Consider the following 17,118-nt stretch of genomic DNA (forward strand, 5'->3'; position numbering starts at 1 on the left):
ATATGATTAGTTATCGACAGGAGGTATCCGCAACGGTCGGTAAGGAAGGGCACTGCGTTATCGGGGGGGGGGGGGGGGGGTAACCCCCCTGTCTCACTACTGGGCCCAGAGTCGATGAAATTTAAATATTAAGAAATAAAAAAAATTGGTACTTTTTAAACACATGAATCAATAGTAATCTACAGAAAAAAACTTTCTACCCCAATTTTTCAATTAACTATGCGTTTGTTGATTAGTTAATTTTTTCTTGTTGAAAGTTTACATAAGAACCCTAATTATTTCTAAACTAAAAAATCCGATTTTTTTTTTTTACTTCTCGGAACTGTTCTTGAAAGGGTTTAAAAAAGATCACCGTTAGAAAAATTAAAAAACTTCCATTTTTTACAGAAAGAAGTATACTTCTTTATTAACAATCTTAAGCATTGAAAAATAAACGTAAATGAAGCAATCATGGAAATATAATTTTTTGATTATTTTGTTTTTTTATTGCTAAAAGCTACATAACAGTAATTTTAGAAAAATTTTTACTTGCATTGTTTGAATAATTGTTATAAATAAATGCATTGTTAATAAGATTTGATAAAATTTTTTTTGGGGGGAAAAATGCTTAATGAAAATAACGATTTTCAAGAAAAAAATCGTTTCTTAAAAAAAATTTTTTATTGCTAAATAGCGTATTTGTTAACAAATAATTTTGTTTTCTACTCAATATTAATATTAAGGAACCACAAGTTTTTTTAAAATCATTATTTATCATGTTCTCTCAAATTAGAAAAAGAAAATTTTTTATTGATTTACTATTGGTTTTTTAAACAAACAATTTGTTATAAACAAATAAATTTTCATTTCATAATGCCAATAATAGCAATCAATTGTTTTTTAATATTAGAAAAACTATTTTTTCAATTTTTAAAAATCAAAAAAGAAAATAGTAGCCACGGAGGTCCCGCAACCAGAACCACCTAAAAAGTTGTGGAATAGATAGTAGTTTGTTATCACAGATTTTCAGGAAAATCAAAATATGCATGATTTTCAAAAACGATTTTAAAGTTTTAAAACTTGAAAATAACATGGAAAAATTTTCCCAAAAAATTATTCGTACTTTTTGGTCTAAAAGTACATGGAAAAACGAATTTTTTTTATTGTTTGAGTTTTTTTATTTAACCCATTTTTCAAAAAGTTCTAAGCAAAAAACCACGAAAAGAGCGGTTTCTTTGAAAATTCTAGATCTTTTAAACCAATGATAAAAAAAATCTCAAAATTTGGAAGGATGAGTTTTTTGAAGAGTACTACAAAATATTAAAAAAATATGACGGAAATTAAAAATTAAAAGTTCTAAAACCATCCGATTTGGCGTGGAATGCCCCATATAAAATTTTTTATTACTAATTGTTTGAAATCGCTCCTTTTAATAAGGAATGACAATGCAAGAGGATTAAAAACGATTAAATTCTAATAGCTTTAAATCGTCATGAATCGTCTTTAATCGTAAAATAATAAATCGTCTTTCGACGATTTGGGACGTTTAAATCTGACAATCCATGAGGATGAAAGACGATTAATAATGATTTATTTTTCAATCGTTTTTAATTGTCACAAATCGTTTTGTTTAATCAGAGGTAGTCAGTACTACTGTACTCACTGCCATTTGAAAGTTTTTTTTCGTCAAATGGTACTGCGTACTATCCAATAATTTAGCCACTACTATTTCGTTCATATCGCGTAGTAAAAATTTACACACTCGGGTATACAGACACTCGGACATCATTCTGAAAATAGTCAGAATAGCTTTCTAGAACCTCAAAACGTCGACATCTGATGAAATTTCAATTTTTGCAAATCGGGGTAAAAACAATAACTTCCCGAATTTTTCGAAAATCGTCGAGTTTCTGAGCGGAAAGTTAAAAAATAAAGATAACTTTTGTTTTATGTATTTTTAACTTCCCGCTAAGAAAATCGACGATTTTCAAAAATTTCGGGAAGTTATTGTTTTCACCCCGATTTTCGAAAATCGAGTTTTCATCAGATGTCGACGTTTTGAGGTCCTAGGAAGCTATTCTGACTATTTTCAGAATGATGACCGAGTGTGTGTATGTGTGTGTGTGTGTGTGTGTGTGTGTGTGTGTGTGTGTGTGTGTGTGTGTGTGTGTGTGTGTGTGTGTGTGTGTGTGTGTGTGTGTGTGTGTGTGTGTGTGTAAACTCTTTGTAACTTTTTAACTAATGAATCGATTCAGATGATTGGGGCAACAATCGAAAGAGCTTGCTGGCCATCAACTTTCCTGAAAATTTCAGATCATTTGATCGAGTAGACTCGAAAATATCTGCGAATTACAAAAAAAATAAAATTTTTAACTTCCCGCTAAGAAAATCGACGATTTTCGAAAAATTCGGGAAGTTATTGTTTTTACCCCCATTTTCAAAAATCGAAATTTCACCAGATGTCGACCTTTTGAGGTTCTAGGAAGCTATTCTGACTATTTTCAGAATGATGTCCGAGTGTCTGTATGTGTGTCTGTGTGTGTGTGTGTAAACTTTTTATAACTTCTTAACTAATAAACTGATTTGAATGGTCAAGGCGGCAATCCAGAGACCTTTTTGGCCATCAACTTTTCTGAAAATTTCAGATTATTCGATCAAGTAGACTCAAAGATATTGGCCAATTACGGAAAAAAAAAAAAAAAAAATTTTTAGTATTTTACTGATTTCTCAGAAACGCGATCTGAGGGTCCAGGCTTCAAGTCTGTGTTCGAGCGCCGAATTTGTAACGGCTAATTTCCGGCCCAGATATACTCGCCGGTGTCTAGGGTATTTCAAAACAGAAGTTTAAAACAACACTCTTGTAAAAATGAACAAATATTTATTCAGATACTAGTTAATTAATCAACAATTGGTGAACAACAAGTATTTAGTATTTAATCGACAATTCTTTGAACAATACTTGATCATTTAGATACGAATAACCTCTCTAGGGCCTAGTTACAAGTTTTAAACCATTAATTACGCGGCGTGTTATTTGAAACTATCCCAATAACAATACGCGATCTATCCCACCGTTTACTGGTTCCCCTAGGTTGCCACGAGGGGAACTAGTCGTTACCCCTAGGCCCTAGCTCGACCCCCTTCCCAAGGAATGAGCAGATAGGCTCCCACTCATTCCCACCTACTCGACTACTGTCACTTGCCACCCCTTGGCAGAAGGCCTCAGAGTGGGAAAGTTCACTTTCTCGTGGGTTACTAGCTATCACTTACCTGGGTCTCAGTCGGACGACAGATAACTGCAGCTTCCTAAGATTTACTCGACTAGAAGTCTCCCGTCGAGTAGATCACCCAGAGAACGAGTTGCCTTCACGGGCTTTCCCCAGGGGTCTTATTACCTGGCCCGTTCGCCGCAAGGATGAAACGTTCGTGTCATCGCCCTCTAGTGTCGCTCGCGTGAGTGTGGTAAGAGCAAAATTATTATAAGTCCAAACCGACAAAAATCAAAGGAAAACAGAAAACGATGAAATAATATTCCAGTGACTGGAATTCTTTTAAGTTCTGAGCGATACAGTCAACGAAAATTGGAAGAAAATGATTTTAAATGAAACATAAAATTGATTTGAACGAAAAAAGAATGTGTTTAAGAGTTTAAACAAACACCGAATACGGAGAACTTAGCCCTGCGGCTTACACACTCGCGACGGTGAGTCAAGCGAATGGAAAGAGAATGAGAGAATAAGAGATTAAGACTCTAAGTCAAGTTTAAATTCTTACATATTATTTCTCATGTTTTATCTTATTTTACATTTCTTTCAATTTCTTGAATCTATTAAGAGATTTATATGGAATCATTTTTCGCGCTTTTTTTCTTTTCCCCTTGATTCTGCCGGCTCGGGACTTAGGAATAATTAATAATTACCTAGGAATAATTTTACTCGGTGCGCATCCATACTATACACTCGTAAAATCGTAATATCACACAAAATCTTAGCCATAAATAATAAATCGACATGGTTATAATTAAATTACGATAGCATATAGTAACATAATTAATCTAGTAAAAGGAAAATAGTTTTTTAAGTACAATAGTAATTAGATAAGCACCATAGTTCTTAGTTCTAGTCATAAGTAAACAAAACGTAATCATAAACAATAAGTCATAGAAATAATAATATATCACAAATAGTAATAAGTAGTAATAATCACTCTCGTAATTGAGTCATAGTAATAAGAAATAAATTCAAGTGACAGTCATAGTCATAGATAGATATGAAAAAATGTAAGAAAATCACGCTAGTTATAATAATAGTTTTAAGTATAGTAGTAGTAAAAGAACACTGCTCCGATTCCACCTTTATCACAAACGACTCATACGATCGACTTCAAAATCTAATCACGTCGAGAACTTAATAAAACGCATCGGTTGCCGCCTTAGCCATCTCAATCGGATAATTCATTCGAGAGATATCATTGAAAAAGAAATGGTCCAAAATGGTTTTTTCCAAATATTTTCGAAACGATTAACTTGATCGATTTCAAATTTTAATCAGCTCTAAAATTCAATGAAATGCACCGAGTGCCACCTTAAACGTCACAATCAGTGAATTAGTTCAAAAGATATCGGCGTTGAAAAGTTAAAAAAATAACATCTTATATTTTTTCCGGATGAATCATAATATAATGTACCAAAATGTGTCTAAAATCATACCAACTTTTCTTCGTTATGATTTCTTTCAATCATCATATGTCATCTAACTTGCTTTTTAGTTGAAATCATATTATCAACAAAAAAAAAGAAAAAACACTGTTTTTAATATTTTTCTCGGATATTTCTATATTATTGTTCTGACATGAGTCCAAACTTATTTAAATCTTGATTTTGATCCCTGTCGTTGATTTCTGCCTCAATATACGTATTTTACTGAACATAATCAGGAACTAAATTTTAAAAACCGCGTCATTGATGATTTTCGATTCTTAAATTTTCAAACTTCAGCATAACAGGTAACTTGTTAGAGCTTGAAAAGATCGTAAGGAAACAATTGCATGTGATAGCATCTTCAAGTTCGAAGATCTTGAAAATATGTCCACACTAACGTTTTCGAGCTCCTTGAGGTCGAAAACAGCGGGAAGTTTTGGGGCTGGCCCGCAGGGCCAACCGCCGCCCAGATTTTTTTCGATATATACAATGATATTTAGGTGTATCAGCAAAAAAGAAAATTAGTCGATTATTTTAAAGCACCTTAATTATATACGTATTGGGTTGTCCGTCATGTCGGTCATTCTCGAATTCTATTCGATCTATCCAAAAAAAAAAAAAAAATTATGTTCGTTTTATGGAAAACGAAATTCCCGCCAGGCTTGAGCATAATCCAATAACTTTATACTTTCTCACAAAATCACACAAAACTGGAGCGTAACATACACTGGTTTTACTTCCATATAAAATTGTCATTTACTCACAGACGAACAATTAAACTTGAACAAGGAAAAATTTACTTGCACCAGAAATCTTTGTGTGAAGAAAAATTTTTTTTTGGTTCAACTACTCTCATGCCATAAATTAAAGGATTAATAAAATCAGAAGGAAAGAATCGATAATCAGAATACGATAAAATTCTTTATTAAAGTATTTTCACTTTAGTTACAAAGAAAATTTAATCTTCAATCAAGAATTATAATATTTTCGACGAAATTATTTCTTTCATTAATCAAAAGCGTAATGTTCTTGGCCCAAGAATGTCATTAAAAAATCCTATTATCAGACAGCATCGAAGTCGTGGTTTTTATGTTGGGGAGACTTTACGTCTATCTAATAGGCTGACTCACGTTCTAGATATTGAGAGCCAAAGTTTTAACTATAAATACTATGAATCGGCATAGAGGTCTTTCAATTCTCCATGGTTTAGACAGTACGATGGGAGTATTTAAAAACCAAGAGACTGATAATCTTGGACTGCATCCTTACCCCTCTTTACTTGAGCCGGTAATAGAGTTGAAACAAGACTTTGAAGTTCTTTGAGCAAAAATAATTTTTTTTCCCAGTCAAGGAAAAGTTATACTTTTATCAAGAATTCAAATTCATCAATCGAAGATTTTGTTTTTAATGGAGGATATCAATTTTAAGAAAAAAATATACACTCATGCCATAAATTAAAGGAACAAAAAAATTTTAGAAATTTATTAGTGATTTATGCAAGGCTGTAACTTCGTGAAAAATAATCGTATCGAAAAATAAAAAAAAGCGTTTTGTAGCTTGAAATCTTTAGTTTCGACTCATTTTCATCAATATTTTTTTAGACCTCCAGCCATTGCGCAAACATGAGAGTTACCGCGAGAAAAATATTTTCGAAATTTTTTCTTCTTTAATCTTTTCTTTGAGAGAGCTGCAAAAAAATTTTTTCAGCTAAACCAATGCATTGGTCGGTTAGCAAATTTAATCAGCTTTAATTTGAATATTATTTGAGTTTCGTACGATAACTTGTCGCTGAGATATCAGCCTTCAAACGAAAAATGATCCTTTTGGGTTTGATCATCGATATTTCGGGTACCAATGACCGCACAGCAAATTGAAGGGCGGTGTTAAAAACTTGAATAAATTCCATACAAGACCTTTCCGACATTTAAAAAAAAAAATTATTTTTTTGATTTTAACATCCATTTGAAGTAAGTACAAAAAAATGACGTTTTTTCGTTTTTTAGTAAATCGACCGCTACTCTGCAAATATCGATAAAAAAAAATCTGGGCGTCGGTTGACCCTGCGGGCCAGCCCCAAAACTTCCCGCTGTTTTCGACCTCAAAGAGCTCGAAAACATTAGTGTAGATATATTTCCGAGCTCTTTGAGCTCGAAAATGCTATCACATGCAATTGTTTTTTTACGATCTTTTCAAGCTCTAACAAGTTACCTGTTATGCTGAAGTTTGAAAATTTAAGAATCGAAAATCATCAATGAAGCGGTTTTTAAAATTTAGTTCCTGATTTTGTTCAGTAAAATAAGTGTATTGAGGCAGAAATCAATGTCAGGGATCAAAATCAAGATTTAAATAAGTTCTGACTCATGTAAGAAACAATAAAATATGAAATATCCGATAAAAATATTAAAAACTAAGTTTTATCGATTTTTTTTTTGATAATATGATTTAAACTAAAAACCAAGTTCGATGACATTATATGATCAAAAGAAACCATAAAAAAGATGAGTTGGTATGATATCAGGCACATTTTAGTACGTTATATTTTGATTTATCCGGAAAAAATAACATAAAATGTTATTTTTTTAACTTTTCAACGCCGATATCCTTTGAACTAATCAATCGATTTTGATAGTTGACGTGGCAATCGGCGCGTTTTATTGAATTCTAAAGCTGATTAAAATTTGAAATCGATCGCGTCAGTCGTTTCGAAAATATTTAGAAAAAACCGTTTTTTATCATTTCTTTCTCCCGCGATAACTCTCGAACGAATTGTCCGATTTTGATGTTTGAGTTGGCAATCGACGCGTTTTATTGAGTACTAGAGCTGAGAAGATTTTGAAGTCGATCGTATAAGTCGTTTTTGAGAAATCAATAAAAAACTAAAAAAAAAATTTTTTTTTTTTCGTAATTCGCCAATATTTTCGAGTCTATTCGATCAAATAATCTGAAATTTTCAGGAAAGTTGAAGGCCAACAAGCTCTTTCGATTGCCACCTCAACCATCCAAATCGATTCATTAGTTCAAAAGTTACAAAGAGTTTACACACACACACACACACACACACACTCGGACATCATTCTGAAAATAGTCAGAATAGCTTCCTAGGACCTCAAAACGTCGACATCTGATGAAAACTCGATTTTCGAAAATCGGGGTGAAAACAATAACTTCCCGAAATTTTTGAAAATCGTCGATTTTCTTAGCGGGAAGTTAAAAAATAATGTTGTCAAGGACTTTTTTAGCTTAATTTCCCAATAACCCTGCAAATTTTTAAATTGATCCATGGAGCCGGTTTTTAGGGTGGATTGATTAAAGTTTTGCAAAACAATTAAAGAAACAAGTTTTGTTCCTTTAATTGTGTACTCATAATCAAAATAAAAAAATAATTTTTTTCCGACTTTTCGTAAATTTTTGCCACGGTTACTCAGCAAATCCAAGGAAATGACAAAAAAAAAAAAAAAAAATTTCCAAAAAATCTCAAAAAATATCAAAGGAAAAAAAAGTTGCAACTTCTTTTTTTTGTGTTCGAAATTTTTTTTTTTTTGAGATTGATTATATTGATTATACGTAAAACATTCTGAAGATTACGAAAATGATAATGAAAAAAGCTCAATTTGGCCAAGTTTTTTAAATAAATAATAAAATATCAATAGGGATGCCGAGACAACGTGTATTTTCATTAAAAAATTTTCATCTATTAATGCAAAGCCCTATGATGACTGGTATTAAATTATAGGGCAATAAATTTTGAATAAAAAAAGGCAAAAACCAATCTCTCGGGGTTAATTATGTTCGCGAAAAAAATTAATTAAAAAAAAAAAATAATTAATGTTTACATTTAGTCACGCCGTTGGTAACAGAGCTGCAGAAACTGAGCTAGGAAGGGGGGGGGGGGTAATCCCGGGCTCAGTTGGTTTCATTTACTGCAATTTAAAAATGTTCTCACCATTCTGTATTCGTTCTCACCAACATCGTAATAATAATACTCGTAATAATAATACGTGGAATTATTTTTTTAATTATTTATTAATTTAATTTTTAGGAAAGAAATTGAATTAATAAATAATGAAAAAAAAAAAAATAATAATTTCCATAACACAGAATGATGAGAACATTTTTAAATTGCAGTGGATGAAACCAACTGAGCCCAGAATTACGCCCCCCCCCCCTCCTTTCTAGCTCAGTTTCTGCAGTTCTGTTACCAACGGCGTGACTAAATGTAAACAAGTAATTTTTTTTTTAATTAATTTTTTTCGCGAACATAATAAGCTCCGGGAGATTGGTTTTTGACTTTTCTTATTCAGAATTTATTGCCTTTTCATTTAATACCAGTCATCATAGGGCTTTACATTAATAGATGAAAGTTTTTTAATATAAATACACGGTGTCTCGGCATCATTATTGTTATTTTATTATTTATTCAAAAAACTCGGCCGAATCGAGCTTTTTTATTATTATTTTCGTGATCTACAGAATTTTTTACGAATAATCAATAAAAAAAAATCCATTTATTAATTTCCCCCTACAACGGTTAAGAGTAAACTAAGTGGACTATTGGTTGTTTTAATGAAATATTTTATAATCCACCAACAAAACAAATTATTGAAAACTATAAAATATTTATTAAAGATAATTACGCGTTAAGTAGCATGCATAAAATCAAATTGATCACTTGTAGAGCTTATAAAGTAGTCATAATGAAATACATGAGCGATCCTTAGAGAATGAGTTATTAAGAAGATGTTGGAGAGTTTTTCGTCGATAAAAAGGGTCCTTACCGACAGTAGCGAGCACCATCTAGTGGTGAGAAGTAGATATACATATGACAAACTATTCTATCGACTTAGAGGGAATGGTAGAACAGTGACATCTACAAATTTTTAATTCCCCTTCTTTGACAAAGATAGTGATTGCCAAAATATTTATATATAAGAATTTACTCAATTTAAATTACAGAAGTCGGAATTTACGTATTGTAAAAGTGATGTCATCACTGTTTATATAAAAATATGACATGACTTACAATATTGGCCATAAATTCACGATGGGTGGCGTTCAAATCGGTAAAATAAACTAAAGATAAATAAACATTTAGAAAATTAAATTTAAATAGATTTGATTTCAAAATAAATATTTATAAAATTAATCTGCTGGGCTTGGAATCTGTGTCCTTCCGATAACAAGTATATTTATTTTGAAATCAAATCTTTTGTGCAATTGTTTATTTATCTATATGTTTAAATATAGATAATTATATTCATCCAAATGTTTAAAAATTGGTGTGTTTTTTTTACAATTATATATTTATTCTTTTATTTATTTATCTATATTATATTAATTCTTATTTATATTTATCCGCAATTTTTTTTACTCAGGAAATTGATTATTTTTTTTTTTTTTTTCATCTATATTTTTAATTATACAGAATTTTTTTTATCAATTTATATAATTATAAATTTTTGTTTTTGCAATTTTTTATAATTATTAGCTTAATCGAATAGATTAATGTATATTTATCTTTTTTTTTATTTGTAAATTTTTTTTTTTCTTAAATTAAATTATCCGTTTTTTTGTTTACCATATGTTTTTTTTTATTATGTATTTTTTTTATTGTTTTTTTCATATATCAATATTTATAATTATACCAATTTTTTGTTAGCCGATTTTAAAAATGCGCGCTATTTTTTTATCCTCAGTTTTAATTGGCTAATTTTTTTTTTTTAGAGTAGTTTTCATTTTTCTGTTATTTTTATTACCGATATATTTTTTTATCCATTTAAATTATTACCTAAGTATTTTTTTACTGTTTGTTTTTTTTATAAAATTTTTATATTATCTACTTTTTTATCTATTTAAATTTAATTTTTCTAAATGTTTATTTATCTTTAGTTTATTTTACCGATTTGAACGCCACCCGTCGTGAATTTATGGCCAATATTGTACATTATGTAGACATATAACTACAAGCAGAAATTCATTAAAAACCAGGCTCTTTTCAAACATGTCGTTTTCACCTAGATTCTATAGTAATTGCCTAAAAAATAGCAAAAAATGAAATTCTGCAAAGCCATCAAATTATTAGTGCTTTGAAGTTAGAAAAATGTTAAGAACGGCATTTCAGACGAATCTTGAAGATTCTTATGAAAATGCACTTTTTTTTTTTTATAATTATATTAGTATTTATTTTATAATCATAAAAGAATCTACTTAAAATATCTCGATTGATAACAAAAAAATTGATATAAATAAAAAAAAAATTGAATTGAAAAAATTCAGGCTTACCAATTAGCAAAAAAAAACAGCTGTACTAGGATGGTAATGCGCAAGCGCCTCTAGTGAAATAAATGTAACTAAAAACTATCAGACCTATTATAGTCTAAGAGCCGGACCTACTTCGACCTTCACCGATCCTGCAACCTAATGAAATATATTTTTTAAAACGCTTAGATAATAGATAAATACGCCTATAATAGATTTCCTATCAAAATCCTGACCAAGCTATTTTTAAATAAATTAATAAAAATTAAATTTTTTTTAATTTTTTACCGTACTCGCAACCTGCCAAATTATACTCTAACCGACAGCAAATAATGCATAGAATATGCCACGGTAGCCTTGCTTAACCATTTTTTGACTAAACTGGCAAGCGGGTATAAACAGGTAAGTCAATATAAAAAAACTCCACCGATCTATGGACCGCTTTAATTTTACACCAAAATGTAGTTAATTTTATAACAATCACGATGGTATAAGATTGCCTACGAAAACCCGGTCATTAATATCCATTGTCAGGCTTTGAAGTTTAAAAATCGGAGCAAACAGTGATGCGCGAGAGAGAAAGTCGAGCGGCAAAAGTCTGTGCGTTAGAAGAAGACATACCATGACAGTTGTGCGCGCTATATTCCCGAGATATAGGCTACTGCGCATGCTCTGTCTCATACCTCTTATGATTACTCGGAATTATTTTGGAGCAATCGACAATAAAATTTATTTATTTTATAATTATAGATTATTATACTTATATTTATAGATTATTTTACTCATATTTATAATTATATTAATTATATCTATAATTATAATAATGTTAGTATATGCATAATAAAAAATATATCCTAATTATAAATGAGAATATATATATTCATTTTTTATAATTTAACTTTTAACTAAGAAAACTTAAGTATAAGCAAAGGAAATAGAAAATTAATGAAAAAAAAAAAAAAAAAAAAATAATATTTAATAAATATTTTTACAAATTACAAATGTAATAAATATTATTATTTTTTTTTTTTTTCATTAATTTTCAATTTCCTTTGCTTATACTTAAGTTTTCTTAGTTAAAAGTTAAATTATAAGAAATGAATGTATATATTCTCATTTATAATTAGGATATATTTTTTATTATGCATATACTAACATTATTATAATTATAGATATAATTAATATAATTATAAATATAAGTAAAATAATCTATAAATATATGTATAATAATCTATAATTATAAAATAAATAAATTTTATTGTCGATTGCTCCAAAATAATTCCGAGTAATAATAAGAGGTATGATACAGAGCATGCGTAGTAGCCTACATCTCGGGAATATAGCGCGCATAACTGTCATGTTATGTCTTCTTCTAACGCACAGACTTTTGCCGCTCGACTTTCTCTCTCGCGCATCACTGTTTGCTCCGATTTTTAAACTTCAAAGCCTGACAATGGATATTAATGACCGGGTTTTCGTAGGCAATCCTATACCATCGTGATTGTTATAAAATTAACTACATTTTGGTGTAAAATTAAAGCGTTCCATAGATCGGTGGAGTTTTTTATGTTGACTTACCTGTTTATACCTGCTTGCCAGGTAGTTTGGTGAAAAAATGGATAGGCAAGACTACCGCGGCATATTCTATGCATTATTTGCTGTCGGTTAAAGTATAATTTGGCAGGTTGCAAGTACGGTAAAAAATTAAAAAAAATTTAATTTTTATTAATTTATTTAAAAATAGCTTGGTCAGGATTTTGATAGGAAAGCTATTATAGGCGTATTTATCTATTATCTAAGCGTTCTAAAAAATATATCTCAATAGGCAGGAATGGTAGAGGTCGAAGTAGGTCCGGCTCTTAGACTATTACAAAATATCGTGGGACCTTTTTTGGAGACAATTTTATTCCCTAGAAGTTATTCGTATAAAGTTTTTTTCGAATTCCACATTGTTTTCTAGTTATTTTTATTTTATTGTCAAGCTCATAAAAGAAATAGTTTTCTGATCGATTTTAAAAGCTTGACATTAAAATAAAAATAACTAGAAAACAATGCGGAATTCGGAAAACCTTTATAAGAATAACTTCTAGGGAATAAAATTGTCTACAAAAAAGATCCCATGATATTCTGTAATATGTCTGATAGTTTTGCCGGAAATGTAAAAAGATCTTAAAATTTAATATGAATTCGACTTCAACCTCAAATACCTTTTGAACAAATAGATTTATCAAAAAATGATAAGAAACTTTTTTTGTAGAGCATTCAATTACCTACAAAAATATACCTGCCAATTATTCCTATGACGCATCGTTAGTTACTTATAAAAATTAGAAGACGAAAAAAAATTTTTTTTCATGTTATTCATATGGAAAATGGAAAAGTGCAATGCGAAACCTCTCAATGTTAATATTAAGAGCTCTAATTTTTACAGGCGTCTTTTTTTTTATCTAAATGAAACTTTTGAACCTGTTTGCGAAAAAAAAATTTTATCATTTTTTAATCACCCTTATATATATATATATATATATATATATATATATATATATATATATATATATATATATATATATATATATATACTAGCTGACCCGGCAGACTTCGTACTGCCTCAATCGATTGTAGAGCAAAATAAAAAAAATCAACTCTGCTTAGGTTTCCACTATATAAAATTGGTGTATTATCGTACCATGGACGGGGTAGCTCTATAAGTTATAGATCAAATTAAAAGAAATATAATACAGTGCCAAATATTTCAGCTGGTAGAGCACTCGGCGCGATATCGACATAATCTGGGTTCGATTCCCAATTCGGGCTATCTATGAGGCGTTCCACGCCAAATCAGACACCATTTAGCTTTTAAACCTCGGATTTTTTTTGTAACTTTCTTAACTTTTAGCAAAGGTTGAAATAGGCCTTCATGATTTTTTTCTAATTTTTTCCTCTAATCGTTTTCGAAATATCGAATTTTTAAAAAGGAAGAGATTTTTCTTTTAAATGTCTGTAACTTTGCGAAAAGTGGTTTAAACAAAATTTTCAAAGAGTCAAAAAATGTTTGTCTTTAGTTATCTTTTCGATAAAAAATATCAAAAACACTTTTAGAACCACGCTTTTGTTGAAATTTCAACTTTTAAGAATAAATGGTCGATTTACAAAAAACACGTACTAATCGATTTTCCTTATAATTTTTCACAGCAAACTGTCACCTAATCTACAACTTTTCCAGCTATGCTCATAACGGGACAACGATGGGATCTATTTTCTTTTAATTTTTTAAATTTCATATTCCAGTTTTTTTTTAAGAAAAATGTCTTAAAATAATAGCATGCTCAGGATATACTGTTAATAATTATCCGACACACAACTATCATCAAAATTTTCTTCCACAGAAAAATTATTACTAATTAATTAATAAATAATCATTTTAATTAATAGTAATAATAATAATTATTAGAAAACGATTAGAGGAAAAAATTAGAAAAAAATCATGAAGGCCTCTTTCAACCTTTACTAAAAGTTAAAAAAATTACAAAAAAATCCAGTCGCGATGGAAAAGTAGGGGTTAATAGTAGAGGATTGAAAATTTAGGGTTGTATGTATTTTTGTAGGCTGTGTCATAAAAAAATAAAAACAAAAAATTTTGCCTAAAAAATAAAAACAAAAATTTAGGGGTGGACTACCCTTAACATTTAGGGGGATGAAAAATAGATGTTGGCCGATTCTCCACCCTGGCCGATAATCACGCTAAAGATCACAAAAATCGGTCGAGCCGTTTCGGAGGAGTTCAAGTTCGAACACCGTGACACGAGAATTTTATATATTAGATATATATATATATAGTTATACAGGCTTTTTTTTATCTTATTAATTGTAATTAAACGGCACTGAGTTATCTAGCCATTCGTAATAGGAGACCTACAAATATTTCGAAGAATTTAAAAAAACAAAATTTAATTAAATTACTGGATTTTTTCGCAAGTTACAATGTATACGGGTTTCATACTTGACGGACAGGAAATTTTTTTAAACTATTTTGATGTTTGTTCCGTTTTTATTGAACTAAATAAATTTTTTAAAAGTATGAAATTAATCTCCATTAAATTATCTCCAAAATGGTATGAAAAATATCTTAATTTCATGATTTAACAAAGGTATAATAATTGAAATAGTTGCCGAAGTGAGGCGAAAAAAATTTTTCGATCGTAAAGCACTCTCTGATGCTTCGCATCATGAGTCGTGCGAAATTGTTAATAACAATTTCATTGTTTCAGTGTAAATAACTCCCGAATCGCTAATCATATAGGAAAGTTTATTTAAAAGAAACTTTTCAAAATAAAAAAAATACAAAAAAAAGATATCATAGTGTTTTTTCATATATTAAAAATTTTGCGAGAAATGGCGAAAAAACAAGCCAGGCGCTCGGACCTCTCCGTCTCGCACAAGCAGCTGCCTATCACGCGCGCTCTCTCTTCGCCAAATCGCGTCAGACACTCGATAAGCCAGCGTTTTTTACGTTAAAAATTTATGAGAAAAAAAAATCGGTGAAATGTCGATACTACCGATTGACAGCATTTTTTCTGAAACAAATTTCCGTCGTATCGTCCAGAGACGTTTTTTTTTATTTTAACTAAAATTATAAACAAATAGATTTTTTAAAGTCCAAGACTGTTAAAAAAAATCGATAAAATGTCGATACCACCAATCGGCAGCGTTCGCCGTTTTTAACTTCCCACTAAGAAAATTGAAAATTTTCAAAAATTCGGGAAGTCTCTGGTTTCGGTCCGATTTTCGAAAACCAAATTCCTATCAGATTTTGACGATTCAAAGTTCTAGGAAGCTATCCTTACTAATTTCACGATGATGTCCGAGTGTACGTATGTGTGTATGTACGTACGTATGTATGTAAATATCTATAACTCTTAAACGGATGAACTGATTTTGATCTTTAAGGTGTCATCCGACGCGGCTTTTTTAGATAACTTTTAATTCGCTCGATGGATTGATTCCAAAATGTAAGTAGCTCTAAAACTTTATAAGCCTCGTCTAATGCCACCTCAACCATTAAAATCAGTTTATTTGTTCAAGAGAAATCGTCGACGAAAGAATTACAATAAAATATTTTTTTTTTAGTTTTTTTGAAATTTCTCAAAAACGACTAGATTAATCAATTTCCAAAGGTGATCAGCTCTAGAACTCAATAAAACGCATCGATTGTCACCTCAACTGTCTGAATCGGTCGATTCGTTTGAGAGATATCGTTGGAGAAAAATGGTAAAAAATGTTTTTTTTTTTTTTTTTTTTGAAAACAACTGCACATAAAAGTATTTTCGAGCTTGAAGGGCTCGAAAATGTATTTACAACAATTTTTTCGAGCTCATCGAGCTCGCAAACAGCGAGAAGTTTTGGGGCTGGCCCGCGGGGTCAACTGACAGACCGACTTTTTTTTGAGATAAATAAATTTTCTTCCATCAACAATTTTAAACACAACTTCCTCTTACACATTTAAAAAAAAAAATTTCTTTTATCAATACAACCTAACTCACATTCCTCAATAATATTCACTGCCACACCTTTACAACGCTAATTTCATAAAATAACTAAATTCTTTTCCACCCATAATTTCTAACCCAATTTTTTAACTTCCCGCTAAGAAAATTGAAAATTTTTAAAAATTCGGGAAGTTATTGGTTTTAGTCCAATTTTCGCAAATCGAATTTTTAACAGGTGTTGACATTTTGAGGTTCTAGGAAGCTATCCTGTCTAATTTCACGATGATGTCCGAGTGTATGTATGTATGTATGTATGTATGTACATACGTACGTATGTAAATATCTATAACTTTTGAACGGATAAACCGATCGTCAAGGTGTCATTCGACGCGGATTGCCAATATTTAAAAGCTGAAAAGAAAATTGAGCTTGATCAGTGGGACTCGTTCAGAGATATTCCAAAAATAAACTTTTTTCAAAAATGTTTTTTCCCAATAACTTGTAATGTGCTCGAGGGATTGATTCCAAAATCAACTGGGCTGTGAAGCTTCATAAGCCACGTCGAATGCCACCTCAACCATCAAAATCAGTTCATTCTTTCAAGAGAAGCCGTTATCGAAAGAATTAAAAAAAAAATTTTTTTTGGTATTTTCGAAATTTCTCAAAATCGATTTAATAAATCGATTTCAAAATCTGAGC

The sequence above is a fragment of the Microplitis demolitor genome, chromosome 9, assembly GCF_026212275.2.
Source record: "Microplitis demolitor isolate Queensland-Clemson2020A chromosome 9, iyMicDemo2.1a, whole genome shotgun sequence".
Classification (NCBI taxonomy): Eukaryota; Metazoa; Arthropoda; class Insecta; order Hymenoptera; family Braconidae; genus Microplitis; species Microplitis demolitor.